This window comes from Camellia sinensis, chromosome 10 (assembly GCF_055761805.1).
Source record: "Camellia sinensis isolate YWXY chromosome 10, ASM5576180v1, whole genome shotgun sequence".
Taxonomy (NCBI): Eukaryota; Viridiplantae; Streptophyta; class Magnoliopsida; order Ericales; family Theaceae; genus Camellia; species Camellia sinensis.
Genome location: NC_138970.1, coordinates 100,971,018 through 100,991,478, shown reverse-complemented (window position 1 = coordinate 100,991,478; position 20,461 = coordinate 100,971,018).

The following is a 20,461-nucleotide window of genomic DNA, read 5'->3' as shown; positions in this document are numbered from 1 at the left end:
TTTTGTATAGTTAGGATCATGCATATTTCTAACTAGCTTTTGTTTTGGCTTGGAGTACACTGTAAGTTTTACGCTTTAGCATACTTGCATGAGTGTGAGTGTTGCCATGATAGCATGCTTGCCATGAGGCTATTTTCTTAAATGATAAACTGCATGAATGCCTGTGGATGAAGCCTTCATTGTTTGAATTTGAACAATTCATCAAATGTGAGTTTTTGTAAAATGGCAAATCATCATGTTTTAAACCCACTCGAGGGTGGAAAATCCGCGCTTTAGCCCACTTGAGGGTGGCATTTTCAAACCATTTTCGAAAACAAATATGAGTTGTTTTGCTCCAATTCTTGTGATTTAGTCTATACTTGCTTGCACGCGCGTCACGTAGTAAAGTTAGCTAATAATCGGAATAAGAATACATGTGTTTATAAATAACATATCATGCTTAGTAGAGGCCGATCCTTTGATCGGGCGAGCAGGGGTGCTCATTCCATGACCTTCCCCACTCGTACCCAAGTTCCCGAGCCGAGGCAACTTTGGTGATGACGGACACATGGCCTTTGGCACGAGTCAGGGTTTCCTAAATTTTCGAAAAATAAAATATTTAAGTGATGACTCTGTAATCTGGCAAAGCAGTTCAGTTTGGCATTATTTGATTTAAAATCTGATTTTTCAAAATGATTTGCTGGATTGGACTCTTTGGTGTTTATCAGTCTCACATTGCACTTTGTGAGATTAGATTCAGAACCTTGACAGGAGTCTGAACTGTAGGACCAATTCGAGCTCTCCGAAAGGGGGTACGAAGAAGCCGAGTCTACAGTTTCTGGTGACTCTGCGATGGATTTAGAGAACTTGACTCAAACTCATGATATGCTTTTTTTATCTACATTTATGTGTTTCTTTGCATTGCATTTTCATTGGTGCGCCTAAGTCACAGTGTTTTCCATCTGTTATTCCTAAACGGTTTGCTGGAGGCTTACTTGGAAAAGCGTGCCAAAAGGCTGACTGGTTGCGGGCTCTGCTATGATGGGAACACAAACTTCGATCTAGATCACCGCTGTACCGTTTGATCTTCTTTTCACTTCTCGGTGTTAGGTGTGAGAGGTATATTAGGTGGTTTTGTTGAGGCACCCTTTTTGACCAATCGAACTAGTTGCATATTGGAAGCCATAGAGACTGTTCCAAACTAGGACAAGTTGCTCACCCGAATGTAGGTTTGTTTAAAACTGTTTGCTTGCGTAGTGAACCCCTAGTTCCTGACGAAATTAGGACAGGGAAACCCTACCCCACCATAGGGGTGTTTTGGCTCTCTTTAATTGGTATGTGCTTTACAGTGAAACTGTACAGGGATCTGCATATCAGTTGTGAAATTGGTACCTGTTTTGGGGCAGAATTCAATAGAGAGCACCGTCATTCAGTTGTGATCATATCTGTTCTAGTGAAACCAGGCTGAGATGTTGTCTGCTTTCTCTTTTGCAAGGTAGTCCTGGAACCATAGCTTCAGAAGACTCTGATATCCCCCGGGTACATTGGACTTGTGTTGATAGACTTTGTCAGGTCAGAGATTTAGTTCAAGAGCAACCGGTGTTTCCTTTGCTAGAGGTAAGGCAAAGAAAGGCCAGTTAGGGCTGACCGGTTCAACTGATCCGACAGTCACTAGTCACAGCACCTTTGTTCAAACTCAGCAGACCCATGACGACACATAGTTCGGAAGAAGTTGTGGCCATAATAGCGACATTAAACTAGGGAATCGCCATACAGGATGAGACCAATGTCGAAATGCCACGCCCATCTGGGGCACCTACCACACATCTAGTCTTGGGACCACAGCCGAACTTTGACCCACTTCTGCCAGCTGAAGATTCACAAGGTCCGGATCCCTGAGAAGGGTTGGCTCAAGCTCGAGTTTTCACACCTCTGGTGCAACCTAATGAGAGGCTTTATTCCCTTGATATTAATGAGCTCAACCCGATCTCATTAAAAATTGCTAACCTTGAGAAGCAATTCAAAAAGGCACAGGGCCTTGACTCCATTCCCGACATTGAGGATGGGTACACCGAGGCTGTCGTACGACTCCCAGGCAGATTCAAAATGCCACACATTGATCATTTCGACGGGTCTGGAGATCCTATGGTACATATCCGACTTTTCTTGGATGTCCTGAAACCGATGGGTCTGACTAAGCCACAGAAACTCTCTCTATATGGAAGAACCCTGTCGGGCATAGCAGCCACTTGGTATGCCAAGTTGGACGATAAAGTGAAGCATAACTGGGAAGAATTGGCTGAGGCATTTTTCGATCAGTATTCCTACAATACGCAAGTTGAAATGACCACGCAAGAGCTTGAAGCAACCCAACAGAACCCAACAGAGCCTTTTATGAAATTTGTTGCAAGGTGGAGAGCAAAGGCAGCACAAATGACAGATCGGCCTTTTGAGAGGGACCAAGTGCAGATAATGGTGCATAACCTTGAGCCTGATATGTTGCAAAATTTGATAGTTGCTCACTATTTACTTTCAAAAGTTTGCATGAACTGGGGGTTCAAATCGAGAATGCATTTAACAGAGGGATTATTTCCAGAATAAGTGAACCAATAAGGAGGGTGATTTCCAGGAGTACCCATGCTAGTAGTAGCACTATTCCCAAACCTATTGAAATCAACACTGTCGCCATTTCTAAAATTGCCGACCCATTTGCTAATCCAAATCCATAAATAGTCGGCCCCACCCGAGCTCAGGGCAGAACTTTTACCCCCCTCTATATGAGCCTAACCAGCGCATTAAAAGTCCTAATGGAAAGAGGGTATCTCAAACCCCTTGATCCTCAACCTCTGCCCAACCCACTCCCTGTCAAACATAACCCCACCAAATACTGTGTGTATCATCAACAGCGCGGTCATGGCACCGATCGTTGCTACCGCCTTCGTCATGAGATTCAGAATCTCATCGACAATCAAACAATATCTCCACCTCAAGACCCCAATGACCAAGTACCTCGTCCACATCTCAATCTAATCCATACATTGCCATCCACCTACAAACCCAACACATACATCACCCTGGCCCATCTACCCAAGCTTGAGGTGTTTATCCCAGAAAGCATGGACTTATGCATGATAGATGCATTTGAACCCCAATCATCTCGAACCCATGAACCAACTACTTCTGAGCTGATGAGAATGATTGAAGATCTTTAGAGAACTGTAGCAGATTTGGCCTTTGGGACATTGGCTCCGTCATCGACCACATCACAGGCCAGTAGTTTCAATCCAAAAGGCTCCTCAATCTTGGGGCAAGCTGTAATTGAAAAGGGCCAACATGAAGCCATCTCAAATTTGGGTGGTAGCATGTCGACGACAGCTGGGCTCCACTCTGATATAGCGACCCGATCCTTTGAAAAAGTGGAGGCAAATGGCAAGAACAAGGTAGGGGCAGTCATTGGTCCCCATGAACATCTTCTGTGGACTGTTGAGGCTTCGAAGGCCGAAGGACTGAACAAACAGTAAGTGCTGGTAGTTGTTGCAAAAACTGTGGAGGGCACTTTTGTCACTCAAGTTGGGGGCATTTTGAATCAAGGGGAAAGTCGGGAAAAGGGATGTCGTACTAGAAACACCCCTTTCAGCTCCAATCTTACACTCAGAACAGATCAGCAAACCCAGTCAGCACCTGCCAACCCCTTTGCTAGTACATCCAACACTTCACAAACCTCGAAGTACCAAACCCGAGGCCAGAGGGTCTTCACCCCACTTTATATGACCTTGTCCAAAGCTCTTTAAATTCTTATAGGACATGGCCATCTCAAACCCTTTGAGCCTCGGCCTCTCCCGGATCCCCTTCCAGCCAAGCATGATGGTGCCAAATACTGTGCCTTCCATCAACAAACCGGTCATGGCACTGACATTTGTTTCCGTCTTCGCCATGAAATACAAGATTTGATTGATAAAGAGGTCATCGTCGCACCAGGTCCTGCAAAGTCTATCGGCATTGGATTAGTGAACTTGGGGGATAATGTGACTATGTGATCGGGAGATGAACCACCTGTTGATGGCGCTCATTTTTACTCCTGATGTGGTGGATGGCACGCATTGTTTTGAGCAATGTGTAAATATTGGTTATTTTACTTCCTGACTTGGGTATTGAGTCAGTTTTGTTGTGTTGTATTGAGTCTGTCTTGTTGTATCGAGTCAGCCCTGTTGTGTTAGAGTCGGGTGATTTCGGGGGTGCTACCTCAAATATCACTATCTTGTTTTGTGTTTTTCTTTTACACTCTTTCTTTTGCGTCTGTTTCTGTCATTGAGCCAGTTATGCCAGAAGATTTGAATGAAATGGCAGAGATTTTCACCTACTTTTCTGTGCCTTGAAATCATTGCATTGACCTAAGTTTTTCAAAACTTTTTCTAACACTGTGATGAAAACAAAGAGGGAGGAATTCCTTAGGATTTGCAAAAATTTGATCAATTGAGAGGAAGAGAGGCGTGCTATGCCCTTAATGAATGAGATCATATTTGTTAATGTGAGTACTGAGAAGGATCATAGCTTGATCCCGATTGGTTCTATATTGTCTTCAACGCGAGCAACTAGTCGCTTTCTTAAAAGATTTCAAAAAAATGTTTTGCGTGGTCCTGCGAAGACATGTATGGAATTGATCTTGAGATTGTGCAGCATAGGATCACTCTCAACCTCGAGACTCGACCCCTTTTGCTTTCAAACCTCAAACCTTGAACCTTGACTCAGAACGTTCAACAATCAATCACAACATAAGGCTTGTATGGCCGGATCAGAAGCAACCCTTGAACTAGGGGCAAAAAGGTCAAATCAAGAAGGTCAGATGTCATCAAAGGAAGCCTGTAAAGCTAGATCAAAAGTGGCCTTTCAACTAGGGGCAAAAATGTCAAATGTGCTCGAAGATTCAAAAGATGGGTCATTTCACAAACCAATGAAGACTGGCAAGAAAGCCAAATTCTAGCAACTAGAAGAAGAAAATTTATTGCTAAAGGACAATCGAGTTCTTATCCATAACACTAGAGCCAAATTCTGACCTGGTTGGATGGACTCCTACATCATTAGCGAACAGTAGTCATTCTCCTGGATTCAGATGGCTTCGAGATCTCAAAACCGATCAACATGAGCAACTTAAACTTTTTTATCCTTGAGAGGCTCGCTGGGCCGAAAACCCAGGCAAAAGCTAGAGCAAGAAAGAAAAGAAAAGAAAAGAAAAGAAAAAAAAGAACAAAAATGAAGAAAATGAAAAAAACAAAAAGAAAAGAATGAAAAAGAAATGAAAAGAAAAGAAAAACAGAGCTCGCAAGGTTGAAAACTCGAAAAGGCGGCTTTGGCAAAAGTTAGAGCACAAAAGGAGAGTGTTAACACCCGAGTGAACCTCAGCCCGGAACTACGTCATTTTCAGTATGCTTGGCTTATCCATGTTGATTGGCTTATCCTTGTTCAAGCTCGACAATCTTATCCATGTGCAAAGTGGCTTATCTTCATGATCATCTTTGTTCAGACTCGGTTGGCCTACTCTGTTAGAAGATTCAGCTGCAAGACAATTCAAGTTCAGATCGGAGGTTGTGCATCTCAAGAGTAAATTCTATGTTGGTCGAGCAGTGGCCATTTGCAAAAATAGTTTTGAGGATTCTTAATGAAGTTGACTAATTTTCTAAATCTTTTTTTTTCCAAAACTGGACCATTTCTTGGACCCAAAAAAGGAAAATTTTCAGTGCTCATAGCCTGTCTTGCATGATTTCAAATCAGAAAATTGAACAAGCATGTTAATCTAACTCTCATGTTGGTCAAAATTGTTTTAATAGAAAGCCAAAACAAAAAAAAGGGGTCAAAATGATGAACTAGGGGCATAGTTGAGTCAGGTTTTTTGTCTTTTCCCCGTTGTCAACATACTTGCCAGAAAAGGCACCATACTCCCCAAAAAAGGGGCACCCCATACCCGCTAGAAAGGGCACAACTGAAGCTAACAACAAAGGGCCAAAAGCTCTCTCATCCTCCAAGCAGCGAGGTATCAAGCCAAACGCGAAGCACGAACTAGAATGGAACAGGATATTCCACTTCCTCATTTGGACAGGTCTAATCACATCCAAACTGGCCGAGCGTATCGTCAACCGATGTCAAGAATGAGAATCTAGTAGAATACTAGGGGCAGGAGCCCACGACTTCCTACTTATCCATCAACCACCCAGCGGAGGGATAAAAAATAAGAGAGATTAAAGAATAGAAAGATATGCGCTGAGAGAAAAAGTGATAAAAGGGCTTTTTCAGAAAACTAGAGATTGAGTGCCAAAGTGATGTGAGAATCACAAATAAGAAAGGGTGGGAAACAATACCCAAAGAAATAGGCTCCTCGTGAACTAAGAGGTCTCCCATTGTTGGAACACATTCGAGTGATGTGTTTGTTGTTTTTGTTTGTCTTGATTCTTGTTTTGAGTCGTTTCGAGTGTTTTAATCATGATAACCGGGCTCGGCGCATCATTCAAACTACATCGTATTTCAATACTTCTTTGAATACATGTACCAAATTGTTGCATTCCTATGCCATCATACATAGCTGAGCCTATTTAGTTGCATTATTGCATGTGTTGCATTAGGCATTTTGTATAGTTAGGATCATGCATATTGCTAACTAGCTTTTGTTTTGGCTTGGAGTACACTGTAAGTTTTACGCTTTAGCATACTTGCATGAGTGTGAGTGTTGCCATGATAGCATGTTTGTCATGAGGCTATTTGCTTAAATGATAAACTGCATGAATGCCTGTGGATGAAGGCTTCATTGTTTGAATTGGAACAATTCATCAAATGTGAGTTTTAAGCCCGCTTTGCGAAGTGGCAAATCGTCATGTTTTAAGCCCACTTAAGGGTGGAAAATCCGCGCTTTAGCCCACTTGAGGGTGGCACTTTCAAACCATTTTCGAAAACAAACATGGGTTGTTTTGTTCCAATTTTTGCAATTTAGTCTATACTTGCTTACGTGCGCGTCACGTAGTAAAGTTAGCTATTAATCGGAATAAGAACACATGGGTTTATAAAATAACATATCATGCTTAGTAGAGGCCGATCCTTTGATTGGGCAAGCGGGGGTGCTCATTCCATGAGCTTCCCCCCTCGTACCCAAGTTCCCGAGCCGACGCAACTTTGGTGATGACGGACCGCACGAGTCAGGGTTTCCTAAATTTTCCAAAAATAAAATATTTAGGTGGCGACTCTGTAATTTGGAAAAGCAGTTCAGTTTGGCATTATTTGGTTTAAAATCTGATTTTCCAAAATGATTTTCTGGATTGGACTCTTTAGTGTTTATCAGTCTCACATTGCACTTTGTGAGATTAGATTCAGAACCGTGATAAGAGTCCGAACTGTAGGACCAATTCGAGATCTCCGAAAGGGGGTGCGAAGAAGTCGAGTTTACACCAGTGATAAGACTTTATCCTCCCGGTCTCCCAAGAAATAAAAACAATCACCGCTCAAGGTACATACAGTAACCCTCTAATGGCAGTAGTCTATAATAGCCCGATAGGATGACAACCAGTTCATACCGACTATAACATCCAAACTAAACATATCAATCAACACAAATGTAAAAGAAAGTCGACGACTGGCAACCTCTATGCCGCAACCCCGACACCTTCAAAACAACCTCACCACCAATAGGTGATTTTACATAGATAGGAGATATTAACTGAGTGAACTATATCTCCAAAACCGATGCAAATGCAAACAAAATAAATGAATGGAATACACCGGTATCAATCAACACATTAGCAACTATATTGTAAAACAAGAAGGTAACTCTCACTACCGAAGGTGCTGGTACAAGATCTGGCGCAGTAACAGTATACACATGCCCTGTAGGTCTCTGCTTAACTTCCTCACCCCTCGGAGCATAAGCCTGATGCACTGATTGAGCTGAATAGGCTCCTTGATTGGCCCTCGAGGCTTGTGCTGACTATGCAAGCTGGTGGCTCTGTGTCTGCCTTGAACCAGACGCACCGGGTGTGCCACCCAACTGAGGGCAAAATCTCTTCACGTGCCCTACTTGCCCACACTAATAGCAAGTGAGTGGCTACCCTCTTTCTTGACTCTGACTTTGAGAACGACCTGAAGACGATGCAGACCGTTGCCCTCCTCTTCTCTACGAGGAAACTAGAGATTTGTGGCGTAACTGACCACATTTGAAATAAGTAATATCTCCCTGACCACCTTTCTCAAAACCTGAACTCAGCACTGGAAAGGTGGACCTTGACAGAGCTCCCTAGGACTGTTGTAAAGCAAGACCCCCTGCCCCTTACTACCCCCTGACTATCCTGACTCCTCATAGAGCCCCTCATCCTCTCCTTATCCATCTACATTACAGTCTCCTGATGAGCCGTTGTCTCCACAAGGTGTCTGCAATCTCTAATCATTGACCCGACCACTTTGAACATGAGTCTGATCCTTAACCTCTACTCGAACTCTAAACTGCGGCAATCCTCAATCGCCACGAGTTTTGGTGCAAACCTCAATAAGCTGGTAAATGTGGCCTCAAACTCAGCCACCGGAGTGTTCAATTGCACAAGCTTAGAGAACTGGTCTCTCAACTTCTCACTAATCGTGGGAGGTAGAAACTTGTCCTGGAATGCGCTGACAAAAGCCTCCCAAGTAACCCCAATGTGCTCACGCGCATACTTCCACCACTGACTCGCATCTCTCTTCAACTAGAAAGATGCCAAGATCACTCGCAACTAGTCGTCCTCAATGCCAAGCATCTCGAACGTTTTCACTAGTTGCTCTAGCCACTCATCTGCCTTCAGTGGCTCATTGGGATCACCCACAAACTTATCCGGATTTTACTGGAAAAACTCTTGCTTCAAGAAAGACTGCCCTGTCTTAGCTACTTGGGCCTGGACTTGATTCTCAGCCTTGAGAATGTCCATAGATTCCCGCAATGCTCCGGCCATTTCGCGGGCTAAGGCACCCATGGCTTGTTGACCAACTAGTTCGGCCACATTGGCCTAACCAACCCCTTCTTCATGTGTTGGAATTTTTATAACGCCCCCAAAATAGGAACATAAACACATCTATAAACACATATAAATAATAGCATAAATCAGAGTCTTTGTCTTTTCATTACATGGGGTTAACAAATACAAAGAGTTTAATACAAATGGATGCCCTATTGGCTTACACCTTTCCAAGCCTTAACTTGGTTACAACAAAAGTGGGACTAGCCCTTACAATTAAAGCCCTAGGTTATACAAAATATAATAAAACAAGAAGCTCTTGCTTCTCGAAGATCCCTCCAATACTATCGCCTTGGTGGAGGCATGCTATCATTACCTAAAAATGTTATTCCCAAGTAAGGTGAGCCACAACCCAGTAGAAATCATCCAACATAATATATGAAATTTAGCAAAGGTATAAGTACAAGTGCATAGGCAATTCATGTGAAGAAACGTTTCACAACTATATATATACTCATGAGATAATAGTTTCAAGTCTTAATCCATTTCTTTTCAATTCATATTTCGTTCACTTATCTGTTCTCTATTCATTAGTCAATTTCATTATTTCCCAACAACTAAATTGAGGCTACAACTTAATAAATTTCAAATCACATAACACATGCATAAACACTTCAAACTTCTATTTCACGGAAATTTCATCCGCTGGGAACCGTAAAATGGGACCCATGTAAACGTAGGCTATACAAGCACTCCAATTGCGATTTTACGGATATTTCGTTTGCGGGCTAGGCACCCATGTAAAATTTCAGGACTTTCACCCAGGACACTCTGGCCAACTTAATTATAATGGAGTCCATCCCCTTTCTCTCCCAAACAACTATCCATACATGTGCAATGTATTCAAACAGATAATCAAACCTGAAGCACATCCCCTTTCTACTTCCAAATGAACATACATATACAATGTATATAAACACGACCATATTCAATGACAACCATCAAAAGATTAGTTTCAATTCACCTAATCCATATGCAATTTCTACAACAGTCAAAGCTATCCTCCACCGATAGCCCAATACAGTTATCTCTAAACATATATTAAATCTCAAACAGATAGTTTATTCAAAACTTCTAAAAGACTGATACATAACCAATACCATCATTCATACCAATACTGTCTCAATTCCACATTTTCAAATCCAATTCCAATTATTTATACAAAAAAATAATTTGATCCAATTAGGGCAAATTTTTTTTTTTTTTTTTTTCTAATCATTAGTGAAGTGCCAAAATCATCAAATTAGACACAACACAAAATCATTTTCAAACCCCACAAGCATCTATGTCACCTACACCCAAAACCCCTCTTTCCATTTTATGCCCAAACCCTAAGTTTGTCTAAAACATCCCCAAATCACACCATTGCTACACAAGTGACAAATAACTAAGCTAAATATCATATTAAGGTGTAGAAAGATCCTTACCTCAAAAGAGAAGATGAGTCAAGCAAGAGTGAATCCCAAGAATGCCGAAACCCATTTCTATTTGGCTCAAAATGAAGATCTTAACGAATTCTACCTTTTTCTCAAAGGCACTAGGGTGGAAATCCCAATGGATCTAGATGAAATCTAAAAGAGAAGGTGAATTGTAGAGAGAGAAGCTCAAGAACAAGCTTTTTGGAATGTTTTAGAGAAAGAGAGAGAAAAGAAAAAGTGATTCAAAATGTCATCTTCTCGTACTGAAATACACGCAGTCCGCTCGAGCATGGAAAGCCCTGCTAGAGCGTCAAACACAAGGTTCCGCTTGAGCGTGAAAGTGGCGCTCGAGTGTGGAATGCGCAATTCCAAAAGTTTTGCAGACGAAGGTCACCACTCGAGCGTGAGACTGGAGGCTCGAGCGTCCAATGCACTTTCCCAGTATTTTCAGAACTGCAAAATATACTGAGAGTTGACGAATCCCACTCGAGTGCAAGAATGGCCGCTCGAACGGAGGAGCAAAATTTGTGAAGCTCGCTCGAGCGCAAGAATTCCCGCTCGAGCGGAGGAGCCAAAACCTGGGCAACAAAGGCTTGGAAAAACAAACAACGAACTTGCCCCAAACACACAACTACAACTCGAAAACCAAGATACAAGAGAAGACAAGGGAGATAAGAATAACTATTCAAAACCATACCAACTTAAGTCCAAGTGCAATAGGTAACGGGTCAAAATCAGAATCGCTATAATTTCTTCGGGTAAAGGCACCTCATCCCTCCTAGGCCTACCACGCCTACCACCACCACGTCCATGTCCTGACATCCTAACGAAGGTAACAGAACAGATTAGCACATTTACAAATGTGCCGAAGCTATCTCACTCGCGTCCTAAAGTAGTAGACAACAGTAATTTACTCCACCTAAGCACATAGTCACGTAAACACATACGAATTTTCTTCCTAGATAATGACCATCTCGCGGCATTGCCAGAGTTTCGGTTAGAAACAGTAGTGATTAAGTGCTCTTCTAACAGGACGTCTAGAAACTCATAGACCCAATCAATATCTTAGGAATTAAATCTCATACCTATATAATCACATAAGTATGTTATCATGTAAGCACACCGTACATACTAAAATCTCTATCTAGCGAGACAAACCCATTGTGATACTAACCACTTCCTACGTACCCAAAGTATTCAAACCTGGTACGCTCTGATACCAAGTTGTAACGTCCCCAAAACAATTACAATAATCCAACTCCAAACACTAGTACAATAAAAAGCTTTCATTAATCAGAGTTAAAATAGAAAAGGTAACACATGCGATATACATTCATAAATCGTTATTCCTGAATCTACAGCATATGTTACAAGATGTAATAAAGAATGAAAGCTATACAGATTTTCATATGCCCTAAAGGCTTACACATTTTCAAGACCGTGCTTGGTTACAAAAAAATGAGTCATAAGCTCAATACAAGTCAAGCCCTAGGCTCAAAAAGTAAATACAAAATAAACAGAAATTTAGCCTTTAGCTCCACAGCCCTCCCAAGCTAAGTCCTTGGCGGAGGCATATCACCAGTACCTGAAAATGGTTTTTCCCAAGTAGGGTGAGCCAAAGCCCAGTAGAAACAATCTAGCACAGTAAATGAATCTTAACAAAGATATAAGTATAATATGTATATACAATTTCCATAATAAAATCATTCGTACTTTTATAATATCATAGTATGCCAAGTTTCATATCTCAATCCATTTTATCTTAATTCATGTCATGACAATTCATTTCACCTCAGTTTCATGAGTCAAGTCCATTGTTATCCAGGCAACCAAACTGAGGCTACAACTCAATGGTTCTCTAACCAATACAATCATTACACAAACACTCCAAATTTGCCATTTTACGAAAATTTTGTCCGCAGGAATCGGCACCCATGTAGTACATCCTCTTTCTCCTCCCAAACATCATACATATGCAATATATTAAAACACAGTCATATTCAATGATAACCGATAAGAGATAAGTTTCACTTCACCTAATCCTTATGCAATTTCTACAACAATCATAGTTATCCTCCACTGATAGCCCAAAACAGATATACAACATCCAAAATAGATAAACTGTCCAAATTTCCATAGGCAAGAGATAACAAGCATCCAACTCCAACATTTATATGAACATCTAACCAATTTCACATTCCCATTACCAATTCCATTATTTATGCAAAACAATTATTTGAAAAATTTTAGAGCAAAACTCCATTCCCTTCCAAATCCAATCCATGTATCAAAATTAATAAATTTAACACAACACATCCTTATATCTACACCCACAACCATTTTCAATACCTTCATTTGAAAATCCCCCTTTTGATTTTAAACCAAAACCCTAGTTTTGTTTAAAATCCTCCACATTTGAACATTATTTACACAATTAACAAATAACTAAGTTAAAAATCATAAGAGAGTGAAGAAAGTCCCTACCTCAAAGTTAGAAGACGAGCAAAGCAAGGAGAAAACTTCAAAGATGCCAAAAATGACTTTTGTTCGGATCAAAATAGAGCTCTTGAGATGCTCTACATTTTCCCAAAGACACTAGGGTAGAAAAACCAATGGATCTAGGTGAAAAAAGAATGTGAGTTTTAGAGAGAGAGACTGTAGAACTAGGGTTTTGAAAGGAAAAGAGATGAAAAAGTAATGTAGAGGAAGGTTGTTGCGAACTGATATACGCACAGTCCGCTCGAGCGTAGAATGCACACTCCTAGTAGTTTTGCAGACAACAGTCCAAAGCTCAAGCATGTAGACACCTCATTTTTGACCGCCCTTAAGACTTGGGCACTATTGATGGTTTACTTGGTGGTGAAAGGTGTGCAGGGCAAAGGTTCAGTTTCTTCGGCAAGGAGAGAGAGAGATCCCAACTTCATACCTCTTTTGGACCAAAACAATCTTGATCAGAAGATTTTAGACCTTGAAACCCTCTCTTTCAAAATAGTTTTTGAAAAAGTTCCTATGATGTTCCGACGTTCGCATTTGTTAAATGTTGCGCTTTTCAGTAAATTAAGCAAAGGACAAAGTGAAAATGAATGAAAGAGAGATGAAATCTCTGAAAAATCTTTCAAAACACCTTGTTTAGGGATTTGGAGTTGAAGAAAATGAGAGAGGAGAGAAGAAAACTAGTTGAGGAGAAGTTCGGCATAAATCCGGGTAGGATCGAAACTGAGCGGCTTCATCAAAACAGGCATAAATTTTTTCACAGTTAGAATTTTGATGCAATGTTGCCACCATTGGAAAGTTTACTTCCGGGGCTTCAATTTGGACACAAGAATGACCTAAAAATGAGTCCATATGAAGGAGATATGTCTATTTGAAGTTGGACCTGGAAAGCAAAATTTTCCCCGTGAACCAGAAAAATGGGCTGTCGACCAGGAAAAGTGGTTGTCGACCACCAGGGGTGGTCAGTTGGCCAGAAAAAGTGGCTAACCGACCACTAAGGTCCCCAACTCAAAAATTTTGAAGATATTTTCCCTCCAACTGTCTTCCACAACCTCCAGCTGTCCTATAATTAGATATTTCGACGAAACTCTTGTATATTGCTATATATGAGGCATTTCTCCCATTTTGAGCAATTGTGGGAGCTTCTCACACTAAAATCTCTCTCTCTCTCTACAAATTCCAGAGCTAAATTTCAACTTTTCTCTCTAGTTTGCTCTCCCTCTTGCCTTTGTGTGCATGCAAGAGATATATTTGGAGATATACCTCTCATTTGCCTACACTTCCTTAACCAAACTTGACCACCATTGGGTTGACATTCTTTGGGACTTTGTTTGAGCTCCAAAAGGTGATTTCAGCTCAGAATTGGGGTCATTCTTGCTGCTATGCTTCAAGAGGTAAAAGTCTAACCTTTCAAGCTCTTTGTGCACTATTGTTTTGCCATAGTTTTCAACTACTTTGGGGCTGTTTTTGGGGTGGTGTTGAACTAAAAAAACCTCTATTTTTCTCTTTCTTTCAGTCCTAAAAGTGTTGGTTTGTGCCTTGTTTGGCTAGGGGGTTGTTCTCCCTTTTTGTTCCTTGACTTGTGAGGCCTTTTGTGCAACTTCTCACCCAAGTTAGTACACCAAGAGCTTATATCCATACACAAGCTCTCTTAAAGTTTCAATATGGGATAACCCATTCAAGGAAACCCACATTTAATTCTTTAATTGTCCATTCCACGAACCTGAAAACGACGTCAAGTTTCCATTCACTCATACATGGTTTTGACGAACCGTCTTCACCGTGTGACTTACTGTACGACAAGGAACACGTCACTTCTTTGGACCCACCCCAAAAGACGTGTGGGACCCCCTCTATTTTGGGCTCAAAGTTGGCCCAAAATAAGCATATAAAAACCAAATTTTCCAACAATCCCCCACTTGAATGGAATTTGACAGGGAGAAAATACAACAACATGATCTAATTTCAAAGAGTACAGAAAATGGAAATATTCTACAAAGGATAGGTAGCTTTTGGCGTTGAACCTTCCCTTGTGAGACACTATCGGATTTACTAGCTAATCAGTGAACATGATGTCTTAAACTGTTCAGCCATTTGTGTAAACCAAGACAATAGAACTCACACAGTATATCCCCAGACACAGTTTAGTTCTCACTATTGTGTTCATTTTGACCCTGAACAACCTAGTCTTTCATGAGTGCTCTAGAGATTTGTAGCCCTTCACAAATCTCATAGAACCGGCCTAGTTCACACTCACATAGGTGATTCTTATGAAGAGTATCTTGCCATACTCCACTAGATATTCCTAGATATAAGAATCATTAAAAGTATTTACTTAACCTAAAACGCTGCAGACATCACTATTTTATCATAGAAATGGGTAGGAGTTTGACTCCCCAGTGATCCTTCTGAGTCATACACAACTCGGTTGTTCCTTTAAACCTAGATCTTGGGATCTCCAGTCAACTAGGTTGGGTTGCCGTTGTGGTAACTCTTATTTAATAGGCTTAAGTCCCATTCCCCTCAATGAATTTTCAACTAACTCTCTTGCTAACCCTTTGGTTAGTAGATCTGTTATGTTGTCTTTAGACTTCACATATTCAATGAAAATAATTCCATTAGAGAGTAGTTATCTCACGGTGTTATGTCGATGACGAATGTGTCGCGACTTACCATTATACATATGACTCTGTGCTCTACCAATTGCTAATTAACTATCGCAATGTATGCATATAGCAGGCACGGGTTTTGGCCACATTGGAATATCTTCAAGGAAGTGGCGAAGCCATTCTGCTTCTTCCCTAGCTTTGTCTAAAGCTATAAATTCTGATTCCATAGTAGACCTAGCAATGCAAGTCTATTTGGAAGATTTCCAAGATACAACCGCACCACCAAGAGTCAAGACATATCCACTGGTGGATATTGAGTCTCTAGTATTCGATATCCAGTTTGCATCACAGTACCCTTCAAGTACTGTTGGATATCTAGTATAATTTAGCCCAATGTTACGAGTAAATCGGAGATACCTTAGAACCCTTATAATTGCTTTCTAGTGTTCTACTCCTAGATTACTCGTATATCTACTTAATTTACTTACTGCATAAGCTATATCTGGCCGAGTGCAGTTCATCAAGTACATTAAGCTTCCAATAATTTGGGCATACTCTAATTGAGAAATACTTTCCTGTACATTTTTAGAAAGAAACAAATTAACGTCCACAGGTGTTCTAGCAAGATAATCATCATTTTTGTTAAATTTGTCAAGTATTTTCTCAATATAATGTGATTGTGACAAGTATATCCTTCTGATGTTTTGGTAATTTTCATACCAAGAATTAGATCAGCAAGTCCCATGTCCTTCATGTCAAAATGTTTATTCAACATTTTCTTGGTAGTTTTAATCATGTCATTATTACTACCTATGATGAACATATCAACCATATAAAGACATACTATAATATAGTCTTTGTTTGTGTTTTTAATATAAACGCATTTGTCACATTCATTAATTTTGAATCCATTTGACATCATTGCTTTGTCAAATTTCTCATGCCATTGCTTTGGTGCCTGTTTTAAACCATATCATGATTTAATTAATTTACACACTTTCTTTTCTTTTCCTGGAACAGAAAATTGTTCTGGTTGTTCCATATAAATTTCTTCATCGAACTCACAATTTAATAAAGCGGTTTTTACATCCATTTGATGAATTTCTAGATTGTATAAAGATGCAATGGCAATTAGTATTCTAATGGATGTTATTCTAGTAACCGGTGAGTATGTATCAAAGTAATCAAGACCTTCTTTTTTGTCTAAAACCTTTGACTACAAGTCTTGCCTTGTATTTGTCAATTGATCCATCCGCTTTCATTTTTCTTTTAAAAATCCACTTGTACCTAAGAGGTTTACAACTTGATGGCAGATCCACCAATTCCCAAGTATGATTTTGCAGGATGGATTCAACTTCACTATTCACAGCTTCTTTCCATAAAGGAGCCTCAGGACTGGACATAGGTTCTTTAAAAGTTAAGGGCTCATTTTCTAACAAAAATGTTAAAAACCTGGACCAAAAGATTTTGAGGTTCTAGCACGTTTACTACGCCGAAGTTCCTCTTCCTCATTTTGATCTATCTATTGCTCTTGTTCTTGATCTTGTTCTTGATCATGACTAGTAATAGCATCATAAGATCTTTTATTAGTACTAGTCTCTTGTCCAGTTTTATTTGGAAACACATGTTCAAAGAAAGACGCATTCCGAGATTCAATAATAGTGTTTACATGCATTTCGGAATGTTCTGACTTATGAATCAAAAACCGATATGCACTATTATTCTTGGCATAACCATTGAAAATGCAATCAATTGTTTCAAGACCTATCTTAGTCTTTTTAGAACTAGGAATAACCACTTTAGCCAAACACCTCTACACTTTTAAGTATTTATAGGATGGTACTTTCCCATGCCACATTTCATAAGGTGTTTGATTCACTTTCTTTCGGGGTACTTTATTTAAAATACAATTAGTAGAAAGTATTGTTTTCCCCCACAAGTTAATCCAGAACTTATTAACATCGCATTCATCATTTCTTTTAAAGTCCTATTTTTCCTTTCAGCAATTCCATTTTGCTGAGGTGAGTATGGAGCAGCAGTTTGATGAATTATTCCATGTTCTTTACAAAATTCACCAAAAGGTGATTCATATTCACCACCTCTATCACTTTTAAGTTTCTTAATTTTCTTACCAAGTTGATTTTCATCTTCATTCTTGTATTGAATGAAAGTTTCCAAAGCTTCATCATTTGTTCGAATTAAATAAACATAACTATATCTAGTATAGTCATCTATGAAAGTGATAAAATATTTTTTCCCACCTCTAGTTTGAATTAATTTAAAATCACAAATGTCACTATGAATTAATTCAAGTGGTTCCGTACTTCTTTCAATTAAATGAAAAGGAGTTTTGGATAATTTTGCCTCAACACAAATTTCACATTTATGATTTGAGTCAATGTCAAATTTAGGTAAACATTCCATGTTAATTATATTAATTAATCTACACAAAGATCCATACTTAACATGTCCAAGTCTACGATGCCATAAATTTGAAGACTCAAGCAAGTAAGAAGAAGATTTATTTTTATTAATAACAGAGGGTACAACAGTCATTACATTCATTTTGAAAAGGCCATCAGACATGTAACATTTTCCTACATACATCCTGTTTTTGGTGAGTACAAACTTGTCACTTTCAAAAACTAGCCTAAACCCATTTTTACTCAACAAAGATCCAGAAACAAAGTTCTTGCGAATGTCCGGTACATGCAGCACATTGTTAAGAGTAAGTTCCTTTCCAGATGTCATCTTCATAATAATATTTCCTTGTCCTTCAACTTTGGAAGTTGAGGAATTGCCCATAAAATTTTGTTCACCGTTGTCCACTACAGAATAAGATGTGAACATCTTTTTGTCGGCACAGATATGGCAAGTAGCACCAGTGTCCACCCATCATTCATTAGGATTTTCGACAAGATTTTCCTTGGAAACAACTGCAGAAAGATTTATGTCATCTACACCATTGGAAATTTTGTCCACTTTGGTCATATTGGCTTGAGCAGGCTTCATGTTTGTTCTTCTTTTGCTTTTGTCTTTGCTACGGCAATCTTTGGCCCAATGTCCATGTTTATCACAAATGTACCATTTGCTATTAAACTTGTACTTTTAGTTCCCCCCCCCCCCTCTTTAGAGCTTTGTGATGAACTTTCTCCAGAAAACTTCTGTTTCTTTGCTTTTGGAGCATGTTCCACCACATTTGCCTTAGACTCTATTGGAAGCTTACCAACCCACTTTTCAGAATTGCGGTTGTCATCTTCAATCCTCAAACACACAATAAATTCTTCTAAAGACATTTCTTTGCATTTGTGTTTGAGGTAGTTCTTGAATTCCTTTCAGCCTTGTGGTAATTTCTCAATTAAGACAGTAACTTGGAAGGGTTCACTGAGAGACATACCTTCTGCGTGAATGTCATGTAGAATGAGTTGAAGATCTTGAACTTGGCTGATCATAGTCTTAGAATCAACCATCACAAAATCCAGGAATTTGCCAACCATAAATTTCTTTGAGCCTGCATCTTCTGTTTTGTACTTTTTGTCCAAAGACTCCCAAAGTTCCTTTGATGTTTTGATAGGACTATAGACATTGTATAATGTGTTGTCAAGTCCGTTCAAGATGTAGTTCCGGTAAAGGAAATTAGCATGTTTTTAGGCATCGACTGCAACAACCACTTGCCGATTGGTTTCATTCTCTTTCAGAGTAGGAGCATCCTTAATGAGAAAACAAGCAAAGTTTAGAGTTGTAAGATAGAACAACATTTTATGTTGCCATCTTTTAAAATCAGTTCCTGAAAACTTCTCTGGCTTCTCACCATGATTGACTGGCACAGTCACAATAGGAGGAGGGGTTGGAGCAATTGTAGCCACCATACTTGTATTTGTTTGAGCATTAGTTTGTCCAGTTTCAGTAGCCATGAAATCTAAATTATAAACCAAAATTAGAATTATAATTTTATACTACACAGAAAATTTAAACCAAAACCACATAATTAAATTCTGTAAAAATAAAAAAAAACAAGAATTGTAACTTTTATTTCCAATTAATTTGAAAATAAAATAATTTTTTTTTTAAACAAATTAATTCCACTCAGAAAAATATTTATGTAACACTTCACAAATAAATATTTTGAATTGTTAATGACACAAGTATATTACTACTAGTTGTCAAAGAAAAAAAGCAGTATATTACTACTATTTGTCAAACAGTATATTACTATTATTTGTTTTTCAAACTATAATATTATTTTGTAAAACCACAAAAATAATTTTTGTAAGAAGAAGAATGAGAAAAGGAAACAAAAGCAAAATTCTGTAAACAGAATAATTCGAATCTGTCTTAAGATTGTTGGACTGAACTTCTGTGTACAATAAATAAATTGAAACCAAATCAAACCAATAAAATAAATAACTTACAGGATTTATTTTACCGAACCGAATGAATATTTAAAAGATCAAGTCGAGTGTGTGACATTCTGTCCTTAAAACAAATTCGCCCCGCTACGGTGCTTGCGGATAAATGACGTCTATCTCCTAAGATACAATGATCTTCACAAATTGTAGTAGCACTTCAAACTATTTGTACGGCGAACAAAACCTATGTTCTAAACTCTCTGAATTTTTTCCTAAAAATTAAATATGAAGAACAATGCAACCAAAGAGCAAAACCAGAAGGAATCAAGAGAATTTTAGAGTTTTTTGGATGTTTTCAAGGATCCTAATCTACAGGAAATGAATCTAAATTTATAAGCTTCATGATAGACCCGAACAGGTATAAAATTTGAATGAACAGATGCAAATTCAAATTAGACAAGTACAAACAGATAACTATTGGACAGTTTTTATCTGTTGGAAAACTTCTGGAAGATTTGAATCTGTCTAGCAGTTTTGAATCTGTCCAATAGTTTAAAAAAAAAAAAACATGTTTAACAGTTGGGAATTTAGTG